At 44.2% G+C, this 21,438-nt stretch overlaps 1 protein-coding gene across 19 annotated transcripts in view; it reads right to left on the bottom strand.

Annotated features, from left to right (window-relative positions):
- Nucleotides 1–21,438, bottom strand: part of RBM47 (RNA binding motif protein 47) — a 93,634-nt gene that overhangs the window by 38,362 nt on the left and 33,834 nt on the right. For 3 of the 19 annotated variants that reach the window (XM_083630464.1, XM_083630465.1, XM_083630458.1), the window contains exon 1: nt 17,500–17,697. The exons of 8 other annotated variants lie outside the window; for them this stretch is intronic. The gene's annotated coding sequence lies outside the window, so the exon portion shown is untranslated. Of the gene's footprint in view, nt 1–16,840; nt 18,272–21,438 lie in introns of those variants that run through there. 8 more of the 19 variants (XM_083630470.1, XM_083630469.1, XM_083630468.1 and 5 more) reach the window with 8 other exon arrangements.

The following is a 21,438-nucleotide window of genomic DNA, read 5'->3' on the forward strand; positions in this document are numbered from 1 at the left end:
GTGCTCATCCTGAAGCAAAGTTCTTAACCTGAGGTACTATTTCTGGGTTAGTGGAGTCTGTAACCTGAAGCGTCTGTAACCCGAGGTACCACTGTACATTGGAAGCAAGAGGAAGGGAATTCTGGTATGCCCAGTGCCGACTAAGGGTGCTGAAATCTTAACAAGTGACAAAGAGAAAATGGAATTATTCACCTCCCTTTTGCTCCTGCCTTCTTCCCAAAGGTGAACTGCATGCAACCTCACATAAGGCGAGGAGTGCGGAGGATTCGCAACAAGTCCGCTCACCCCTCTTGGTGTGGTGGTGGTGAGGGATGGCAGAGGCTTCACCAAGGCCCCAACGAGGGAACTAGAACAGTGGTGCCCTTTCTGATAGGTGGCGGGGGCTTAAGCCCTTCCGCCTATCAGGACTGGATCCTAGCCTGCACCTGGCTTTGGCAAATGGGGATGCAGGTTGGGGACTTGGGCTGTGCCAGGGGGCGGAGCTGACAGAGCAGGTAGGTTTTCCTCGCATCCACCCCTTGCCCATTTAAGCAGCCCACACCTCGGGCATTACCTGTTTGCTCCTTTCCCTGCTCATGCACCCTTGGTTTAAGCTGATAGTCAATGACTTTGTTGTGGCTACGGTGGTCACCATCTTTTAAGGGGCCAGGTAGGAATTTGCCCACTGGGCTAATTGGCACCCAGCCGGTGCTTTTGCCTACCTCATAGCAATCGTCACAACTGGTTGGGCATTGGGGCAATCCTTTGTTTTGGATGGTTGTAGTCTCTGCTTGCCCCTCCAAACGCTGGGGTATCCTGTTAAAGGGATATGGGGGGAATGGCTATGTCTGCATGCCCTGGCAGGGCCAGGGCTGAAGGCACTCCCCCAAACAGCGGTCCCTGCGGGGGTCTCCCTATTTGATGTCAGTCTTAGGAACCCCCGCCTGGATTGACCACGCGTCACTTCCGGTTGGTGGGCCAGAAGTATTTTGATAGCCCCATGCCCAAGCCAAACCTCTTTCATCTGTATTCAATAAAGTTGTGGCCTGTTTTGACTCAAAACCAGTATTACTGGTCTCTTATTTATATGGGTTAGGGCATGGATAGGCAAACTAAGGCCCAGGGACTGGATCCAGCCCAATCGCCTTCTAAATCTGTCTCGTGGACGGTCCGGGAATCAGCGTGTTTTTACATGAGTAGAATGTGTCCTTTTATTTAAAATGCATCTCTGGGTTATTTGTGGGGCATAGGAATTCATTCATTTTCCCCCCTTCAAAATATAGTCTGGCCCCCCACAAGGTCTGAGGGACAGTGGACAGGCCCCCTGCTGAAAAAGTTTGCTGACCCCTGGGTTAGGGTATGGGGAGCCGGATGCCTGGTCCTGCAAGGACTTGGTTAGGAGATCCCAATCAACATTAAAGAAGTTGAAGTTTTCAAAGCAGATCCATCACATGCCAGGGAGCGAAAGGAATGTGCTGATCTACTCTAAGGACCTCTGGCTATCATCTTTGAGAATCCCTGGAGGGAAGGAGTGGCCAATGATATATTTCAGTGTCCTTCAAAAAGGGGCAGGTGGGAAACTGCAGACTGCTCAGTCTAACTTTGATAACAGGGAAGATACCAGAACAAATGTCAAAAAAAGTCAGTTTGTAAGTGACTTGATAACAATGCATTGAAGATGCATTTTTTTATATCAAGCTGGGAGCTAGGCTCCTCCCTACTCTATGATTGTAAAAACAAGTCGTCCCCCACCCCCCAGGTATCTTGGAGGTTCAGGATACAGAAACTCTGACATTAATCTGTATGCTCTGATGGAAGACATGTTAATTGCTTTAGATTTTCTCCATTTTTAGACAACCATAGAACTGTACGGAAAGGACCCCGAGGGTCATCTAGCCCAACCCTCTAAAATGCAGGAATCTCTCTTTTTTTGCACAACGTGGGGTTCAAACCCACAACCCTGAGATGAAGGCTTTCCTGCCATTACCAGCAGAGCTATCCCGCTGTCCTGCTTTTCACAATGGAAAGAACTTTATTTTAGTTAAAAGCACCACAATGATCTGTGGCTCCTTCTGCTCTCATTAGTGTGATGAATGCATAATCTTAAGGACGAAGAAGAAGAAGAAGAAGAAGAAGAAGAAGAAGAAGAAGAAGAAGAAGAAGAAGATCCAAATCAGGAAGAACCCTATCAGCTCTGCCCAAGGCATATTGGACAACAGCAACAAACGAAAAAAGATAGACACAACATCTTACAAGGACAGGAAGAAACACCACGGACAGAATAATTGCCACACACAGGAAGAACAAGGATATAGTTTGAGTTCCTCACTTGTAGTTCTATAAATCATTTAATGTGTCAACACGAATAGAAGTTATTAATATGGCAGTTGTTGTACAAGGGATTATTATTATGACCGGAATGTAATTGAAATTAGTAAGATTTTGGAACAAAATAAAGAAAATAATCAACCCATCAATTGCAGCACAATGGGGGGCCACCTAAATTATATAATTCGTATTTGAACAATTGGTATTAGTAATTGTATTATAAATTGGTATTGTTATAATGAGGCTATTATTGGATTGTAATTGAAAACTAATAAAAATTATTATAATAATTAAATAAATAAATCAGGTAGAACCCTGCAGAAAACAAACTGCACTGTAACATGGATGTTAAGTTCTGGGTGAACATATCAGACGACACAGCAATTCTTCAAACAGCTCTTGTTTATTCACAGGCCAGAACAGAACTGAACTGAAGGGTTCAGCCAGCCTGCTTATATAGAGCTCCACTACAACGCAACAGTAACCACTTTCTGTAACTATCCAATCACTGAACGTCACTTTCAATCCCTTATTTGCATATGTGGACCTGAGTGAAAACTATCTACAGTATCCCCCTGCTGGCCCAGGGTGAGAACTTCAGTACATAACAATGGACATATATGCAGGTATACTCAAAACACACACCTGGCTGTTCCAGTTATGTCACCACCATCTCATAGCAAGCAGTAGCAAAAGCTGTAGACAAATATCTAATACGGTTAATAGGATACAGTTTGCCTGCTAATCTGTAAAGCAAAGGGAATCCATTTACGGGCACAGTAGTGTCTGTGCAATGGCACAGCAACAGCCTTTGCAGCCTTGCCTCCTCCAGCTACCGTTCTTCTGCTCAGGGCGGGCAAGCCAGTGAGGGCCAGGACTCCGGCCCTCGCCTATTGCCCCGAGGTATCTTCTCCGAAAAGTGTCTAACAGCAGACACTTGCAGACTGTCAGTATCTCACGGCAGGGATTTAAGTGCACAACGCAACTTAACCTTTCTGCCTTGTGGATAAATTTCTGTGGCCCACAAGAGCCCACCACCCATTTCCTTAAAACAAGCAAGCAAACGACTCTCTGCAGTTAGGAAAGTGACATGGAAAAGTGTGAGATGAATGAATAAGAGGAATACATGTAAACAGCTGGCAAGTGAATCAGGGTGGATGCTTGGTTGTCATGTAAACTGCCCTGCAAACAAGTCAGAAGAGGTGGTTGGTAAAGGCTGGATATAATCAAAACTCTGTGCAAGCTTTGGGTAAGTTAATCAGGATGAGAGCTCAGCAAATTGGACGTCTGGAGGACTCCAGTGATTGCAGAATGGCTACAGCCACCTAAATGCTCTTTCTACTGCCAGGCTCAGATTTCATACACCAATGAAATCTCATTGAATAGCATGGGTGAACCAATCCCAAGGAAATTCAGTGGTACCTCAGGTTACATACACTTCAGGTTACAGACTCTGCTAACCCAGAAATATTACCTCGGGTTAAGAACTTTGCTTCAGGATGAGAACAGAAATTGTGCTCCGGCAGCGCAGCGGCAGCTGGAGGCCCCATTAGCTAAAGTGGTGCTTTAGGTTAAGAACAGTTTCAGGTTAAGAACAGACCTCCGGAGCGAATTAAGTACTTAACCTGAGGGACCACTGTTCTCTTATATGCAAAGAAGTCCATCCCCAAAGGCTGAACAGGTTTCTTCCTCTCAGTTTGGTAGTTAAACCAGTTCTTTAACAATGTTTCTGGTATTAAATACACCAGCCAGATTAAATCAGATAAACAAGGAATATTCGGTGTTATGTTGCAGGGGATGCCAGGAAGCAGGGAATTATGTTCACATGTGGTGGGGGTGTAAATATGTGCATTTTGTGGGGCAAAGGGTGTTTAAGGAGATAACAGAAATCACTGGGTTAAAGCTGACTAAAAGTCCAGAGGTAGCATTATTATCAATTTACGATGGAGTGGAAGGTTTGCAGGCTATGAAGGACTTGCTCACAAATATATTGACAGCTGCACAAATTTTTATAGCTAGGAAGTGGAAGGGGTAAGGAGAATATAAAATGGAAGAATGGTAGAGTTGTGGGATATAGCTATTAACGATGAATTAACATGTGCCATCAAGGTAAGAGAGGGAATGTGCAGGAGAAATGATTTTGAGGAGATATGCAGGGTGTTTGTAGAATTTGTACTGTTAAAACGGAAAGGGCTCAAACCATCGCAAGAGGTGTTGAAATTTTGGGGGACTTCTTATTTTTTTTAATTTATGATTATTAGTTTGTCAAAATAAAATAATTTTAATAATAATATTAATAATAATAGCACTATTATCAGCCTGGGGCTCAGGGATGACACTTTCTAAAATTTGTTCATGCTTCTCTGACTACTTTGCTATCCACAAACTAGTAAGAAGGCCATCTATAAAGAGTTAATGGCAGCATAAGAAATCTTGGAACTCAGAAACTCTGGGTGGAGTAAGTATGATTTATGGAAACACAGGAATCTGGATAAAAAGCTTCCAACCTCTAAGGCTGTATTTCTCAAACTCAGGTCCCTGGCTGTTGATGGACTACAACTCCCATCATCCCTGGCAGCTAAGGAAGTGTGGCACTCAAATCGGAAGCGTAACACTTAAATTGTCAGCATAACACTCAAAACGGAAGTGTGGCACTCAAATTGGAAGTGTAACACTCAAAACGGAGCATGTTCTGCTTCCAAAAAAAGTTCGCAAACTGGAACGCTTACTTCCGGGTTTGCAGTGCTTGGGTTCCAAGTTGTTTGAGTACCAAGGCGTTTGAGAATCAAGGTACCACTGTACTGTCATCTTCTTCTTCCTCTGTTATGTACTGAAGTTCTCACCCTGGGCCAGCAGGGGGATACTGTAGATAGTTATGCAAATAAGGGATCAAAAGTGACGTTCAGTGATTGGATAATTTTAGAAAATTGTTACAATTACATTGTACTGGAGCTCTATATAAGTAGGCTGACTGAACCCTTCATTTCAGTTCTGTTCTGGCCTGTGAATAAACAAGAGCTGTTTGAAGAATCGCTGTGTCGTCTGATATGTTCACCCACAATTTAACATCCTCCTTCTTGGAAAGGTCAGGATGGGGAGGCTGTCTCCACCACTTCTCCTCCTCCTCTGCCCAGGCCCTGACATCGTCTCCAGCAGCCTGTTTGCTAAGTCATATGTACTGCACTGAGAGCCCAGACCTGTACTCCACCTTCCCCTCCCTTGCTCTATCTTCCGATAAAGCTCCAGCCCTGCCCATGGAAAACCTGTGCCCTGCTTCTGGGAGACTCGCCCATTTTGTAAACTCTCTTTCCCCCTCTCCATCCTGCTTGCAGGCACTGGGGAGGGTGGATTTCCAACAGCGCAATAAATTGCATGCCTGCTAATTGTAGTGCCATATTGTCGTCTCCAGGGCCTGAGATGTGCAAACACGGCGTCTTTCACTTCTCCAATTTACCCCTGGCTTAACCCGTATAAAAACGGATGGATAAGGAAGTGATGGGAGCAAATGCCAAATACAGTCAGACTTTTTAGCAAGAGTTCACAAGTTTGCTAGCCAACATTTCTTGTGCCGTTCTGCAGGCTCAGTGTAAATCTAAGAGGAGTTGGCTCTAAGTGAAGCAGAAAATACCGAAATGGGAATGGCAGGTCAAGTTGGTGGTTTATGCCAAAATGGCTAAAATGACCGGAAGAATCAGAAATCAGGAAAATAAGGAATGGGGGAAATTTATCATTTATCTTAAAAACCAGTGTAAACAGCTAAAATCGTTGCGTGGCTATTCCCTCCCCCTCCCACAGATGGAGTAAATAAAGACACAGGACACCAGAATTTAGGTTAATGGGCGAAAAATGGCCACAACTTTATTGATTACAGGAAAGAGCGGTATTGGCTTAGGCATTGGCCCTAACAGACTATCCGGTTCTAACCGGGAAGGGTTAAACACCAGCAGGGGGAGCCCCCGAGATGCACATCCCTAGGCGCTCCCCGAGGGGTTACCGCTCGGGAGCGCGCTTTAGGCCCTAGCCTCCGTAGGTTTCGGACGAGGCGACGCCCCTCGGAGTCCTTTAACGAACTACCCTTCAAGAAGTGGGGGAGGTGATGGCGTTCCTCCCCCCCGATCTCATTTGCATAACAATACCCCGGCCAATGCCTAACCGCCAAGACCAAGAAGTTGTGACGTTTGCTACGAGGTAGGCGAAAAAACCAAGTGGCTTCAAAATTCCAGCCAATTAGCCAAATGGAAAAACTCCTACCAGGCCCCTTGCGGCGACCAGCCAAAGCCCATAGCAAAGTCTGAATGCTAAATCTAAAGGGCGGGTGGGTGGGAAAACACAGCTGCTGCGAAGGAGGAAAAGGGGCGAGCCAAGGGCTGCCCCGACCTTAAGTGCCCCTTGGTCGGCCCGCCCCTGCTGCCAGCCGATTGGCTGAGGCTGCAGGAGATGAATAATAAAAGGGGAATCCCTGGTTCCCGCGGGGCTGGCACCAGCCCCGCGAGAGTGCGTGTGGGCGGGGTCATGAGCCCGCAACACCCCCCCCTCCTAAATTCGGGAGTGGCTTTAGCAGGATTGGAATGACACTTGTAGTCTAATGGTGAATTTTGGATACAATGGAGAGGTAAAAGATATGGATTATCATAAAAGATGCGGAAGTAAATGATTAACAATAGGACCCACAAAGGGGAGGAGAAAAGTCCAGGAGATTCTTTGTTTCTGTGTTATATGTTGGATATGTGGTTGTAAAACTCAAATCTGAAAAACCAAAAAAATAAATTTTAAAAAGAGGATATCGAAACAGGGAATAACATGTTGACGTATTACTATGGGCAAGCTCAGCTCCAAATTTCCCAGGAAGGTTATCAGGTCTTTTGCTACTTCCATGCATACCAAACACATGGGCATGCAGAGGCCGCAACCATGCGAGTGCATGCATTGAAAGCACATTGTGCCTTGCCTAAAGAATCCTGTGGACTTCTCTCCTCCCCTTTGTGGGTCCTATTGTTAATCATTTCCTCCTGCATCTTTTAATCCAAATCTTTTACCCCTCCATTGTATCCAAAATTTACCATTAGACTACAAGTGTTATTTCAATCCTACTTACAATTTTAGGCGTTTACAATTGTTTTTAAGATAAATTATAAAATTTCCCCATTCCTTATTAAAATTTTGGTCTTCCTGGTTTCTGATTCTTCCGGGCATTTTAGCCATTTTGGCATAATCCATCAACTTGATCTGCTATTCTTCTCTGGTCGGGTGGACTGGTCTATTGCTGTAAGGAAGATGGTCTCCTTGAAATTCCTTATTCTGTACATAAGTGGGTGCCGATGCAGAGACTGGACCCTCCATTTGAGATCTCTCAGATTACCAGTTCAAGACTCCCTGCAGATCCATCCAAGCCCTGACAGTGTTCTCCTGCATAAATTAACTTTGACCAGAATCCCAGGGCAGCATGTAGCTTCTCAGTGAAGTGAAATGGCATTAACCAGGGGTAGGCAACCTAAGGCCCATGGGCTGGATGTGGCACAATCGCCTTCTAAATCCGGCCCACGGACGGTCTGGGAATCAGCGTGTTTTTACATGAGTAGAAAGTGTGCTTTTATTTGAAATGCATCTCTGGGTTATTTGTGGAGCATAGGAATTCATTCATTTCCCCCCAAAAAATATAGTCCGGCCCACCACATGGTCTGTGGGACAGTGGACCAGCCCATGGCTGAAAAAGGTTGCTGACCCCTGGCATTAACCATAGGGGTGATCCACTCAGGTCAGGAGTAAATGCCCCTAGGTCAATGCTACAATGCAGTGAGTGCTCCCTTTGTCCCCAGGTACTCAGCATAGCTGTCAACTTTCAGATTTGAAAGTAAGGGATCAGCAGCCTCACCTATCCTGGGGACAGTCTATGGGATATCTAACAATCTGGGATAGCAGCGGGAAACAGCGCTGGAATAAGGGAATTTCATGCAAAAAAAGGGAAGGTTGACAGCTATGGTACTCAGGCTCTTGGTTGGTACGCTCCAACTCCTGCAAGTATTCAGGTAAGCCAGAATCAAGCAAGAGAGTTTTTTCAAAGTTGGCCTCAGAAGTGATCAGCTAAGGAAACTAACCTCTTTTCATCCTTCGCTATGTTGTCGCTGTCAGAATAATATTGTAACGGTAAAACAAAAAGAGCAACAAACTCCTGTTGTTTGACTGTGAAACTTCAATTGTACAGTATAACTGACCCAGGATGAATGACAAAGCCATTTCACATGTGTCAAGGAAATCTGAATTTGCCATCAAGCACTCAGTTAACAGAGAGTTGCACTCAATTTGGCCTCTCTGTTGAGCACTTTGTGTTTGGAAATGTGTGTTGTATTCCCACTTTAGATGTGATGCCATTTATGAAACGGCTGATAGCATGAAGACTTTGAAATGAAACACTAACTACCTGCTTTATCGAGAAGAGAAACATGTAGGTAATCCTGTTCAATAATATCTGAGAAGCGTCCAAATACAGCAAAAGAAACTGATGCAAGATATTGAAAATAAAACTGAATGTATCCGTGGTATGCTAGAACATGCAGTGCATCTTATTACTGGATTGTACTGATTTGGCTTGAAAGTATATTAATAATAATCATAATCTTAGAAGCAGACCACCAACATTGAATGTCAACATTATTTTACACTTGAGATGACATAAAAACTATAGATGCACTAAGCATATGAAGGCTCTAATACTGATCACTTATATGCTTTTAAAATATGTTATACATAACAGATGCCATTCTAAGCCACGTGACTCTTTTAACATAAGCATATAAGAAACTCCATTTAAAGTGCTTGGTCAACTATATCTATGGCTACTGGCAGAATGTGGGCTTAAGTCAATTGCTGGGTAGATGATTGTATGTCTGTCAATTTATTGCAAGCAATAAACCTTCCTGATGGCAAGCTGGGAACCTCCTCTCCATTCTCAAACTTGACCATAAAGTAGAACATAAGACAGCATTTCCTGTTACTGAAAAATTAGGCCACTGGTCTTCAACTGGTGGGTTGAGGAATGGGTTGAGATCAAGCTATGGGTCACAACAGCAGCACCATCAGAAAGATACATGGTGAAAAGAATTAAGAAATGGGACCTTAATTCTTGTTTCAGTTAAAGGTGGACCCCAGATCAAGAAAAGTTGCAGACTATTGCTAGACAACTTGAAAAGAATCCCAGGGTTTTCTGTCTTCACTTAAAAGGGGGAGAGAAGCTAAGTTTCTAGTTCTTATGGAAGTTCGGGACCTTCTGCACAACCATATCTCCTATTTAAAAGTCTGATGCCAAGTACTTGATTGCATGGGGCTTGAAACTTCATTCTGAAAACCATGAAGCCCTTGGTTCAACAGAACTGCATAGTAATAAACAACCCCCTCCCCAAGGGTAATAGTTTAAAATGCACTCTGGCTTAAAATTATACATGTATTTTTTCCTTCCAATATACTGTGGGGACCAGAAATGTACTCCATCTAATGAACTTTATGGGCAGCAAACCAACATGATACAACAAGGTCGCAGGGATATATGTAATGCACATGTCACAGTATGTAACACAAGCATTTTGTTTTCCCTGTTTGTTGTGGTTCGAGGACCCGAACCCCGCGCAGTGGAATGAAACACAAGGACACGTGATATAAGGTTAATGGGCAAGAAAAGGCCACAACTGTATTGATTACAGCAAGTGAAAAGGTATTGGCTTAGGCATTGGATTACGTCAGCTGACTCCACCCACTTGGAGAGGGGTGAGTCTAAAAAACAAAGGGGGTTTATTCACCAGTAGGTGGAGCCTGTTGATGCTAATCCAACTATAAGCTCTCCCCTGATGTCACCGAGGGTCGTGCCATGGCCTCCCGCCAAGCAGGCATCGGACAGAGTACACGACCGCTAGATTCCTTTAACGGAATACCTAAAAATTGAAGGCGCAGGCGATGGCCACACCTAGCCCTTCGACACCACAGCACATTATTCCAATGCCTAACCTACCCACCAATACCACGAAAGTTGTGACGATTGCTACGAGGTAGGCGAAAAAACCAAAAAGCCTAATGCCAAATGGAAAAATTCCTACCAGGCCCCCCGGACAACCAGGGCGACCAACCTAAGGTCCATAGCAAGGCCAAAAGAAAACTGGAAACCCTGCTCTAAGGGAGTGGAGGGTGGGTGACTTCCGACGGGACGACAAAAAGTGAGGGCTGGAGGCTGGCGCCGCAGCAATTTAGGCTGCTGTACACGCCCCCTTGAAGGCACCTGGTTGGGTGGCTGGCCGAGGGCGTGGGCGCCTGCCAGGTGAGTGGGAGGCAGGAGGAAAACGCCCCCTGCTTGAGGCGGAGTCCGGCTCCCGGCCACAACCACTCCCCTCTCTTGCAGGGAGGAGAGTCTCATACAGCTCATTAAACTAGCTCAGAACAGATACTGCTCTACATATTTTTCACATGTATTTTTCAGGAAGTGAAATTCTCCCCCCAAGGATTCTGACTCCTTCCTAACGCATGTAGCGAGCGTGAAATTGTGCAGCGTCAACGTTTGGCATGTTTACTTAGAAATAAGCTTTTCAGTGCTTTCAGATTCACACAGAAACGATGATGAGGAACCAAGTTAGTCCCTTCCCCAATGCAGAACTGGGACGGACTGGACTTTAAGGTGTCTTCCCATCCCCACATGAAAGAGCACTTGTCAGACGCCTCATGGGCTTTCACGAGACCGTGAAGCAGGGTCAAGACCTAAATGCTGAGGACTGTCTCCAATGTCGCAGCTCCACCGATACAATGAACTTCTGAGCACATAGCAGTTCTTTTTTCCCTGCGGTCTCCTCCAGGGAACCCCCTTGGAGCAGATATTTGGGGCACATGGGGAAGGGAACGGAAGCCCCAACACCATTTGACAGCTTTCCGGGTCATGTGGCCAGCATGACTAAACCGCTTCTGGCGCAATGGGACACCGTGACGGAAACCAGACCTCATGGAAACGCCATTTACCTTCCCACCACAGCGGTACCTATTTATCTACTTGCACTGGTGTGCTTTTGAACTGGTAGGTTGGCAGGAGCTGGGACAGAGCAAAGGGAGCTCACCACCATCGTGTGGATTCGAACTGCCGACCTTCTGATCGGCAAGCCCAAGAGACTCAGTGGTTTAGACCACAGCAGCCCCTGCCCACGTCCTTTAACATCATGTGCACATGCATTCAAAAGCCTGGAACTAGACTAAACAGCAAGGCGCAGGCAGTCTTACTCATGTTCATTAATTCCAGCATGTCTAGCCTGAGTAAAACTTAGCTGAATCCCATCCAGTGTTTTCTGTTACTTAAGAATGGCTTTTGCTTGTGGTTTTTGAAAACAGAAATCCTGATATGCGGATTCTAGCCATGGATACATTGGCTGCCTTATAGAGGTCGTTCTGATGAGTTTGTAATTACAACATAATTCTTTAGCTTTTGTTTTTATTCTTTTCGGTGTTTAATTGGAGATTAATTGGTTCTATTCCATGGCATTTAAATAGTAGCTCCAGGAGAAGAAGGGGTAAATGGGGGGGAGGCAGTCATTAACTAGGTAGATGGAAAATTAGCACTGCAAATACAGTGGTACCTCGGGTTAAGTACTTAATTCGTTCCAGAGGTCTGTTCTTAATCTGAAACTGTTCTTAACCTGAAGCACCACTTTAGCTAATGGGGCCTCCAGCTGCTGCCGTGCCGCCGGAGCACGATTTCTGTTCTCATCCTGAAGCAAAGTTCTTAACCTGAATTACTATTTCTGGGTTAGTGGAGTCTGTAACCTGAAGCATATGTAACCTGAAGCGTATGTAACCCGAGGTAGCACTGTACGCATTTGTCTTTGTTATGGGTGGCAATTTATAGCCATTTGTAGATCTACTAAGACTGTCAGCACTGTTGTAAGCATATTTTGATATTGTTCAACATATTGCATACATTTTAAAACTTTTTTCTGGTTTATTTCAGTCTTGCATCAGGGTTATCTGTACAAAGTTCAAACTTTTTGCACTACACATTGCAGGACTCCCCTCCTCCTGCGTTTGTCTCTGCTATGCTGAGCAGACAATGGCTGTGTGTGCTGAGAGCATTTTTTTGCCCAACAGACCAGAAAACCAACTAACTCCTGAAGGTCAGGGATTTTGTTTTAAGGCTCCTTTCAACTTTGCAGAAAGCCATGAGAGACGTCTAGGCAAGAAAGCACACGGGAGTTTTCTCTGCGAGAAGCGAGTCTGCTGCATGCCCAATATCCATCTCTGCAACTGGCAACCCCAGAAACACTGTACCAACAAGTCTGCCTAGTTACCCGCAGTCCCTTTCTTGAAAGGGGAAGTTATGGACAAAGTAGCTTCTGGAAGGGAAGACAGTAACAGCTTGCTGTCCTCCCAAATTGCTTATTGCTCTGCAAAAAAAAAAAAAAAAAAAAAAAAGGACCCAACAGGATCCGCCAAGACAACCAAATACGCAAGGTGCTTCTGGTGGCCCAAGACCAGAGATGGCTTTGGGCATCTGCAACACAAACGACAGGTCCATAGGCTTCCATGAAATCGGAAATTGTAATTCCTGTGCAGCCACAGTCCCCAGGGAACTGCATCTCTCAATGGGGAGTACAGTGGTACCTTGGTTCTCAAACTTAATCCGTTCCGGACGTCTATTCCAAAAACCAAAGTGTTCCAAAACCAAGGCGCCCTTTCCCATAGAAAGTAATGCAAAATGGATTAATCCATTCCAGACTTTTAAAAACAACCGCCATTTAAAAAAACCCAGCAATTTAACATGAATTTTACTATCTAACGAGACCATTGATCCATAAAATGAAAGCAATAAACAATGAACTGCAGTCACACAATCAATCAACCAATCAATCAGTAGCTGAACTGGGTTCCACACAGCCACACACAAAAAGAGCCACAAAAACGCAAAATAAATAGCAAAAACAGACAGACATCCGCATAACACTCCAAATGGAAGTGTAGCACTCAAATTGGAAGCGTGACACTCAAAACGGAAGTGTGGCACTAAAATCGGAAGTGTGGCACTAAAATCGGAAGTGTAACACTCAAAATGGAGCACGTTCAGCTTCCAAAAAAAAAGTTCGCAAACTTGAACACTTACTTCTGGGTTTGCAGTGTTTGGGTTCCAGGTTGTTTGAGTACCAAGGTGTTTATGAACCAAGGTACCTCTGTATTTGGGAGCTTGCCACCTATCTTGGCAGGTCTGCAAATTCCAAGACCGTGAAGACCACAAAAATCCCCCTACAAACTAGGGGAAAGGAAGGTACTGGAGCTGCTCCTTAGTGTGTACTACCCATGCCCTCACTCTGTATTGTTTCTATATCATTTTAAAATAAGGGTTCTATTTATTTTTAAAATGTTTTTGGCTTTCCAATACTCCGGCTGCATTTGTGTGTGTTTGCACATAATCAGGGCACCATGCAAAATGCCCATTAAAAATTAGTTTATAAAAAGATCTGAGCCCTGCAAATAAATACAGAAGACCCGACGTTCTTGCCACCTCAGCATTCCCATTCCAACAGAAGTTTCTGCTCTTAATTTTCTCTCTGAGACTTGTGTTCCGACTCTTTACCTTTACTGTATTTGCTCAGGTGTAACTGACTGGAACTTAGTAAACAAGGATGCAGATGATGAATAAACATGGGATAAAATCCACTCACTTGTATCCTTAGCTTATCCCCCACTAAATCTAAGCAAGTTGCTAAGGCCATTTTCCCAATTCAGTTTCCCTCGCAACACAGAGAGTCAGGGGAGATGTCCATCCCCCCCCCCCAGCTACAGGAAAAAATATGTCCAATGCCCATTTTTATATTCCTAATATTGATTTGCAGCCAGGTCATTCTGGAAACCTGGGCAGCTTATTGTCCTTATTCGTTCCGGAGGTCCGTACTTAACCTGAAACTGTTCTGAACCTGAAGCACCACTTTAGCTAATGGTGCCTCCTGCTGTTGCTGCGCCGCCGGAGCCCGATTTCTGTTCTCATCCTGAAGCAAAGTTCTTAACCTGAAGCATTATTTCTGGGTTAGCGGAGTCTGTAACCTGAAGTGTATGTAACCTGAAGCGTATGTAACCTGAGGTACCACTGTATTTCGGAGCAAGTGCTCCTGAAATTTGAGACAGTGCTTGAGGATTAAGTGATTAAAGATGGACATTTTAGAACGCAGAAAGTGCAATACCTCTGTCAACAAATGCACGTTCAGTATAAAATGGAAAGCTCGCTTTCCCCATTTTATTCTGATTGCTACTGTGTTAATGGTGCTTTTTCTCCAAGGAACTCAGATGTTCCACCCCACCACCATTTTTTCCCTCACAAAAGTCCCTGGAATTGGGTCAGGCTGGGAGAGGGTGACTGGCCCCCAACCAAGGTCCCCCACTGAACTTAGTGGCCTGAGTAGAACTCGTGTCTTCCTGGTCCTCGTCCAACACTCTACACATGACATATGGATTCTTGCTTTTGTGACTACTTCCAAGGCTGGGATTCTCCTTCATCCTTCTGTCTCTCCATCCAACCTATATGGGGCCATTTCATTTGGGAGCAAGTTCAAGAAAGCCTAGTCACTCAAGGACTAAATTAGCCTCTTGGGGAACATGCAAGAGGGCAAGACAAGCTTATACTTGGAAGAAAATGGAACTTATGTGTGAGTATGTAGGCGCTCCTATTTTTCTATAACAGTAGCATTAAAATCTGAGGCTGCCAATCCTACATACCCTGATTTGGGAATAAGCCACACTGGGATTTACTTCCAAGTAAACATGCACTGTGTACCATCTCTCTTAAGCTGCCAATTCTTATGGTGATCAGTTTTTGTAAAAGAAAAATGTCATCACATGACAACAGATAGCATTGTCACCTCTCTTTTAGCTTTAAACTGAGGCCCTTGTGACCCAAGAGAAGCTATAAAACTTAGCACAGGGGTAGCAAGTGGCAGGTTTGTTAGATCGTCTTTGGTTTTTTACTAGAAACCCTAGACTGATCAACCGCAGCCAGGTGTAAAATACATACAGTCAGAATTAAATTATTAAAGTGTGCTTCTGAGCATGTTCGGAGCCAAAGAATTTGTTTTTGGCTGGTACCAGAACTGAGCTTTTAGTCCTTTCCCACAAAACACAGCATACTGTTCTGTTCTTTCCTACTTTTCAGCAGCCTTATTTAGTTGGGAAAAGCCCTTCTGCCGTTGCAGATCACTTGCAAATTTCCCAGACATCTTCCAGTAAATCCTGATCTGTCTTCTGCCCACCGAGAACATGAGAACTGACCATTTAGGCACACAAACAACTACGTACTGTATTGTGAAGTGTATAAGACAAATAAAGCCCCCCACATAGTTGTCCTAGCAAATGAGGAAAGATAAAGCAGTACTACAGGGAGGCCCATTTACAAAAGCTGCAAATTGGAGACTGCTCTTTTTGGTAAAGCGTTTCTTAAAAAAAACCACCACGATTCAGGTACAGTCATTGGATTACAGTCATGCTGATCTTTAGTCTTTAGGATACAGCGATTAGGAAGGGAACCGCTACCCTCAAAAGAATGGTTGAAATGTGTTGTGTCCTTTATACACAAATAGCAATGGCGAGCGACTCAAGATAATTTAATTCATATTCATATTAATGTTGTTTGGGAACTGTTGTATTCCGGCACTATCCATTTAGCATAAATTGGAGAGCACATAGGCTCAACAGGTAAACGCAGCCACGATTCAAAAAGTATCCGTTGCTTTGAGAAAGATGGCACAATTGGTTTTTCAAGGCGACACAAAACTCTGACACTTTTACGCCACGAAACAGCAGCGCACAGAAAAGCAAGCCTCTTTTGCATTGTTACATTTTGCAGTGTACAGAATAGCTCATTTGCCAACAAACCATACACTTTGCATTCCCCGTGCGCAAAAAGTTGATATGCGACCTTCTCAAGATATTCACAAAACGTGAAGTTTTGCGTGCAAGCGAGATTGGGGATCCCTATATAATTAACCACTAATTGTAGACTGTGTAGCTTCTAACTGCCAGTAAAATCCTCCATTTTTAACACTCTCTCTAAATCCGAAACTATCCGTGTTTATGCTAGAACATGTTAACACACATGTCACTGTTCAAGGGGAAAGCCACAAGAGTAAGCTAGCCTTCTTTCTAATATCTGTTTTACAAAGAAAACACTGAGCAGAACCTTGCACAGAAAATCAGCCTCTAACATCCAAGTTGCAAATCACTGAATTGCACATTGTTAATGTTGCAAACCCTGAACTCATGGGTGATTTGCCTGCTGCTGAGTCACATTGAAACCATTTCGTAACTAACACTGGGGTGGGTTTTTTGTTTAGTGCTAAACCACCCAAATCCATCCACAAACAGTCACTGAATGTTCACTCCCGCAAGTCACGTATGGAAATGAATTCTACGTGGGTGCTATTTAACAGAACTATTTGGGACCCGTTTCGTTTTCGTTCCACGTCATCACAAACGGTGCCCCTCTGCCGAAAGCCTCTTGGATAAGGAGAAGATGAAAAATATGAAACTGTACCTGGCAAGTACCTGGCGTTCGCCCTCTTTCGTGCAACTTCGCTCCCTCACTGGCAATGGAATGCCCTTCAAATCTATGGCTGGCTGCTTTTGGTAAATGTTTTACAAGACACTAAACAACCTTCAGTTCCACCCTCCATGCAAACACCGCTGAGAACAGGGTACAATGGTAACAAAGCACTTACAGGTAGTATTCAGGTAACCACAAATGCAGCAAGGGCAGCAGATTCGAGATTTAATCCCAGTGTGTGTGTCTCTCCCTGGCCACTGCCACTTTATCTGCCTTGCCGGGGGCAGGGGGGAGGAAAAAACCCCTCCATAGATATATCAGTCAAGACTATTCGCGTGTAATTGTGGGGCATAAATCGCAACAACCTTTCCCCTTATTGTTAACTTCTAATCTGTACTCAAGCCTAGGCGTGTTTAACTGGAAAAAACCCGACAAGGAACAGTTAGGAAAGGAACAGTATTCGATTTCAAAATAAATCTTTGGAACGAAACAGAGACATCTCATTGACAGCTGCGTTTTTTAAAAGAAGAAGAAGAAGATCAGACGATACGTAGCATGTTGAACACAAGGAAAGGAAAAAGAGGAAAAGCAGAGAACCACCAAACTGTCCCATGCAACATGAATGGATATAAACACACATAGGGACTTACCTTTCAAGCAGCAAAAGTCTACCTCCCTCCATTCCTGCTTTTCGCCATCTACCAAAAGTTAAAGTTCTACTAGCCCCAAACCAGAGTTTTTGCATTCCATTCAAGTTAACAATTACAGAAGGATGAGAGCAGGAACTGGCACTAACACAGTGAAAGCATTTGAGCGGACAAGGTACTCCCCAGCAGTTACCAAAAAGAACAGACCTTTCTAAATCCGGGAATTGCGCAAGACTTGAAAATAAGGCTGAGAGAGAAAGAGAGAGAGAGAGAGAGAGAGAGAGAGAGAGAGAGAGAGAGAGAATAATTCCCTCGTAAATTAATTGCAATTGTCGAGTACACAGAGATTGGCGTTAGAACAGTGAAGAACAGGAATGAAACATGGCAAGCCGAAAAGCAGATAGGAAATCACAGCAAATGAACATGCAGATCTCAGCTCATTGCCAGAGGCAGGCCAGGGATAGACATGCCCAAATCCCAAACTGGAGCCTATGTTCTCGAGCCAGAGGAAAGCCTGGAAATGCCGCAGGTAGGCGTTCCTGCTCTGTTGACCACGTAAGGTCAGAAGGCCAGGACTGGTCAGTCTGGACTGTCCAGGCTTCATGTTGCCTTAGGGCTCTGAGGTAGCTTCTTCTTCTTTGGCGATCAATCCTAGCCGAGTAAGATTGTCTTCCATGAACACGGTTTTAACACGGGTCCGTAAGTGACAGTGGAGGCCAGTTCTGGAGCCACACGTCCTTCCACAGTGGGGACATGGGTTTCCGGGCGAGAGTTGATCATGGTGAGGGTTTGGCAAGTGTGCCTTCCTCTTAGCATGTTTCTCCCTTTTGACCTGTGTTAGAGTGTCTTCAAAGCCCATGACACCTTTGGTAAAAGGTGTTCTCCAATTGGAGCGTTCACAGGCCAGTGTTTCCCAATTGTCGGTGTTTATGCTACATTTTGTTAGATTTGCCTTGAGAAAGTCTTTAAACCTCTTTTGTTGACCACCAGCATCACACTTTCAATTTTTAAGTTCGGAATAGAGTAGTTGCTTTGGACTAATCCAAATAATCAGGCATCCAAACAGCATGACCAGACCAACAAAGTGGATGTTGAAGAATCAATGCTCTGACACTGGTGATCTTTGCTTCTTCTGGTACGCTGGCATTAGTTTGCTTGTCTTCCCAAGTGATGTGTAACATTTTTTGGAGACACCATTGATGGGATCTTTTGAGGAGTTAGCGTTTATAAGTGATCCATGTTTCACAAGCGTACAGTAAGGTTGGTAGTACAATAGCTTTGTAAACAAGCATTTTGGTTTCCCTGCAACTCTCCCAGTCCTCTGCGGCTTCAACCCACCCATTCCCAGGTAACTCACTAGCCTAAGTCCAAGCCTCAGACCCTCTCCACTACAGATATACATATAGTTGCTTTTATAGCAAGGAACCTGAAAGCAAGGGATCATTACACATTTACAGTCTTCATGTATGTTTACTATGAGGCGTGAAGACACCCTAGAGTGCAGCAACTGCCAGTTTGTGAGCCTGAGAAAGTGTGCATGGCTGCCATACGTCTGGAATTTCCTGGACATAGCCGGGATTCATCCATCAAAAAATGACATCCGGGCAGATTTTTTAAAAATCGGTTAAAATATGGGCATACTGTAGCCCATATCAGAAGCATTTAATTTTTTGGCCATTTCCCTAAAAAATAATTTTAAAAAAGCTTTAAAACTTCTTCTTTTTTGGAGATTTTTGCAAAAGAAAAGAAAAAAGCTTGACAGTTGGTTCATGCTTTCAGAACACACATGATATATTTTCAAGTTCAAAGTCAAACTCAAGTTGCACCCATTTTCAAGATGGCTGGAAGCAAGGCCTTTCCAACAGCATATATATTATTTAGACAGGCTCCCAGAATTCTTTGATGGAAGCTGTAACCATTTAAAGAAGCATCATGCCGCTTTAAGTTAGGGTTGGCATATACCCAGAATTTCCCAGACATACCCGGAATACTGCAGTCAGAAGCAGTGTACAGGCGAAAATGGGGAAAATGTCTGAATATTTTCGGACGAATGGCAATCATGTTGGCAGTGCCGTTTTTGCCTATTTTCCTTTAAAACAGCTTTAAAACTTTTTCTCTTTTTCCTTTGCAATTTTGGCAAAAAAGCTCCACAACTTTTGTGTCCAGATTTCCGCTTTCTGAAAATATGGCAACCCCATTTAAGTGTGTTGTGTGAACGCTGAATGACGTTCAACAAGATATGTCATGGTAAATATATCTTGAAACTCAATATTGACCATATTTACTTGGAAGCAATGGGGCATATGGCAAAGCTTTAGATTGTTACAAGTGTCTCTCCATATATTTTTTTTGAGTTTTTTCAATAGCTCCCCATCTCTCCAAAAATATGGTTGCCATATATAAAGATACAAAACGCTTTTCCAGGCAAAATGACACGCCCTGTGTGTTGCAAAGTTCTCCATTATCATACGGACACAAATAACTAAAAGGCATTTTTTGTTATTTGCATGTCAATGGCAGAGAGTACTCTGACCCCCATGACACAGCCTCAGAGACCAACCTCAGTCAATAGTGCGTAGATATTTCAAGGGCAGCTTGGCACGCCAATGTTTATTCATTGCCGAGAAGAGATGCGGAGTCCCCTTGCAGTGTTTGGGATGTTGTCATGGGCCACGAGTTGGCTTCACCTGCTGAGCAGCAGCCTGAAGGCGCAGAAGGTGAAGGAGCTCCACCTGCTGTGGATCAGCCTTCTTGCTCCTGATGAGAATCAGCCAGCTCCAGCTTTCTTAAGCAGGGTTTCCAGTCTCAGTCAGTTTCTGGAAACAACATTCGTCAGTCCTGACCAGACCTTGCTGCTTGTTGCTTCTCGTGATTTTAGACCCTTGGCTTTCTTGACCCCCCGGATCATCTGACTACATGAACTGAGATACTCCTGACCCTAGGACTGGGCTGAATCTTGCATATGGACTTTGCCTCCAAGCAAGACTTGGCTGGTGGGCTGGCTTCTCCCTCCACTGAGCTCTGCTGTGGCTGGCAGCACAGGGCTACGACAGATATCCTGCGATAATTCAGTGTTGAAAGCTTGATATAACCCCAGAATAGTGTGCCCGCTGGTGTTGTGGTGAAACAGCCATGAAAATCTGAAAAGTCCCCATGCTTAATGGAAGTGGCTTTTTCAAACAAATGCAGATAAATCAGGAAACAGCGATGGAATCGAAGCACATATAAAAAAAAACGCTGCCAAAATGCTTTTAAAAAAACATTTTGAAAAATACACTGGATTTACCATAGCTCACCGTCGCCATCTAGTGTCACATTTGTGTATTGCACTTTGCAACACACTTAAAACATTTTATTTGCAGCTGTGTGGCTGAGCAAGAAATAAGGTTAAATGTGCACGCTAACATTGTTTTGGTTTCTTTGGGGATCACCTTCAATTGCATGCTTTGAGTCCAGATGTATATTTTCTACCTCTTGGGACACATGTGCTTTTCACCTCCTCGAAAAACTTTTGCTCAGTGTGACTACTGTTTAAATGGAAAGCATTTTGAATGGGACGCATTCAGCATGGAATTCCAGTGTCTTGGTGCTGGAAGAGGATTTTCACACCAAACTCATCTAACCAAGCCACTCTGAAAAGAATAGGAATTGACTGTGACAATTCTCCAGTAATTATAATGAAGCGAGGTCAAAAATGAAAATAAAATTACAGCCTAACCATATGCATAAACATTGCCATGTCATGTGCCTTTGCTATACTCTGGTCTCCGTCCCTGCCAAACAACCCACTAGGTCCTAGGATCAGGACCTCTTTGGGCTTGAGTCCTGACAGATCCTCTTTTTGCTGTTGCAACAATCTTCCCATTTTTGACTGGCTGCCGATCCTATAAACAGCTCCTGGGTCGGCTCAGGTCAACACTACCCCTGGACTTTGTGTCTCCT

Source organism: Podarcis filfolensis (genome assembly GCF_964270895.1).
Source record: "Podarcis filfolensis genome assembly, chromosome: 9".
Taxonomy (NCBI): Eukaryota; Metazoa; Chordata; class Lepidosauria; order Squamata; family Lacertidae; genus Podarcis; species Podarcis filfolensis.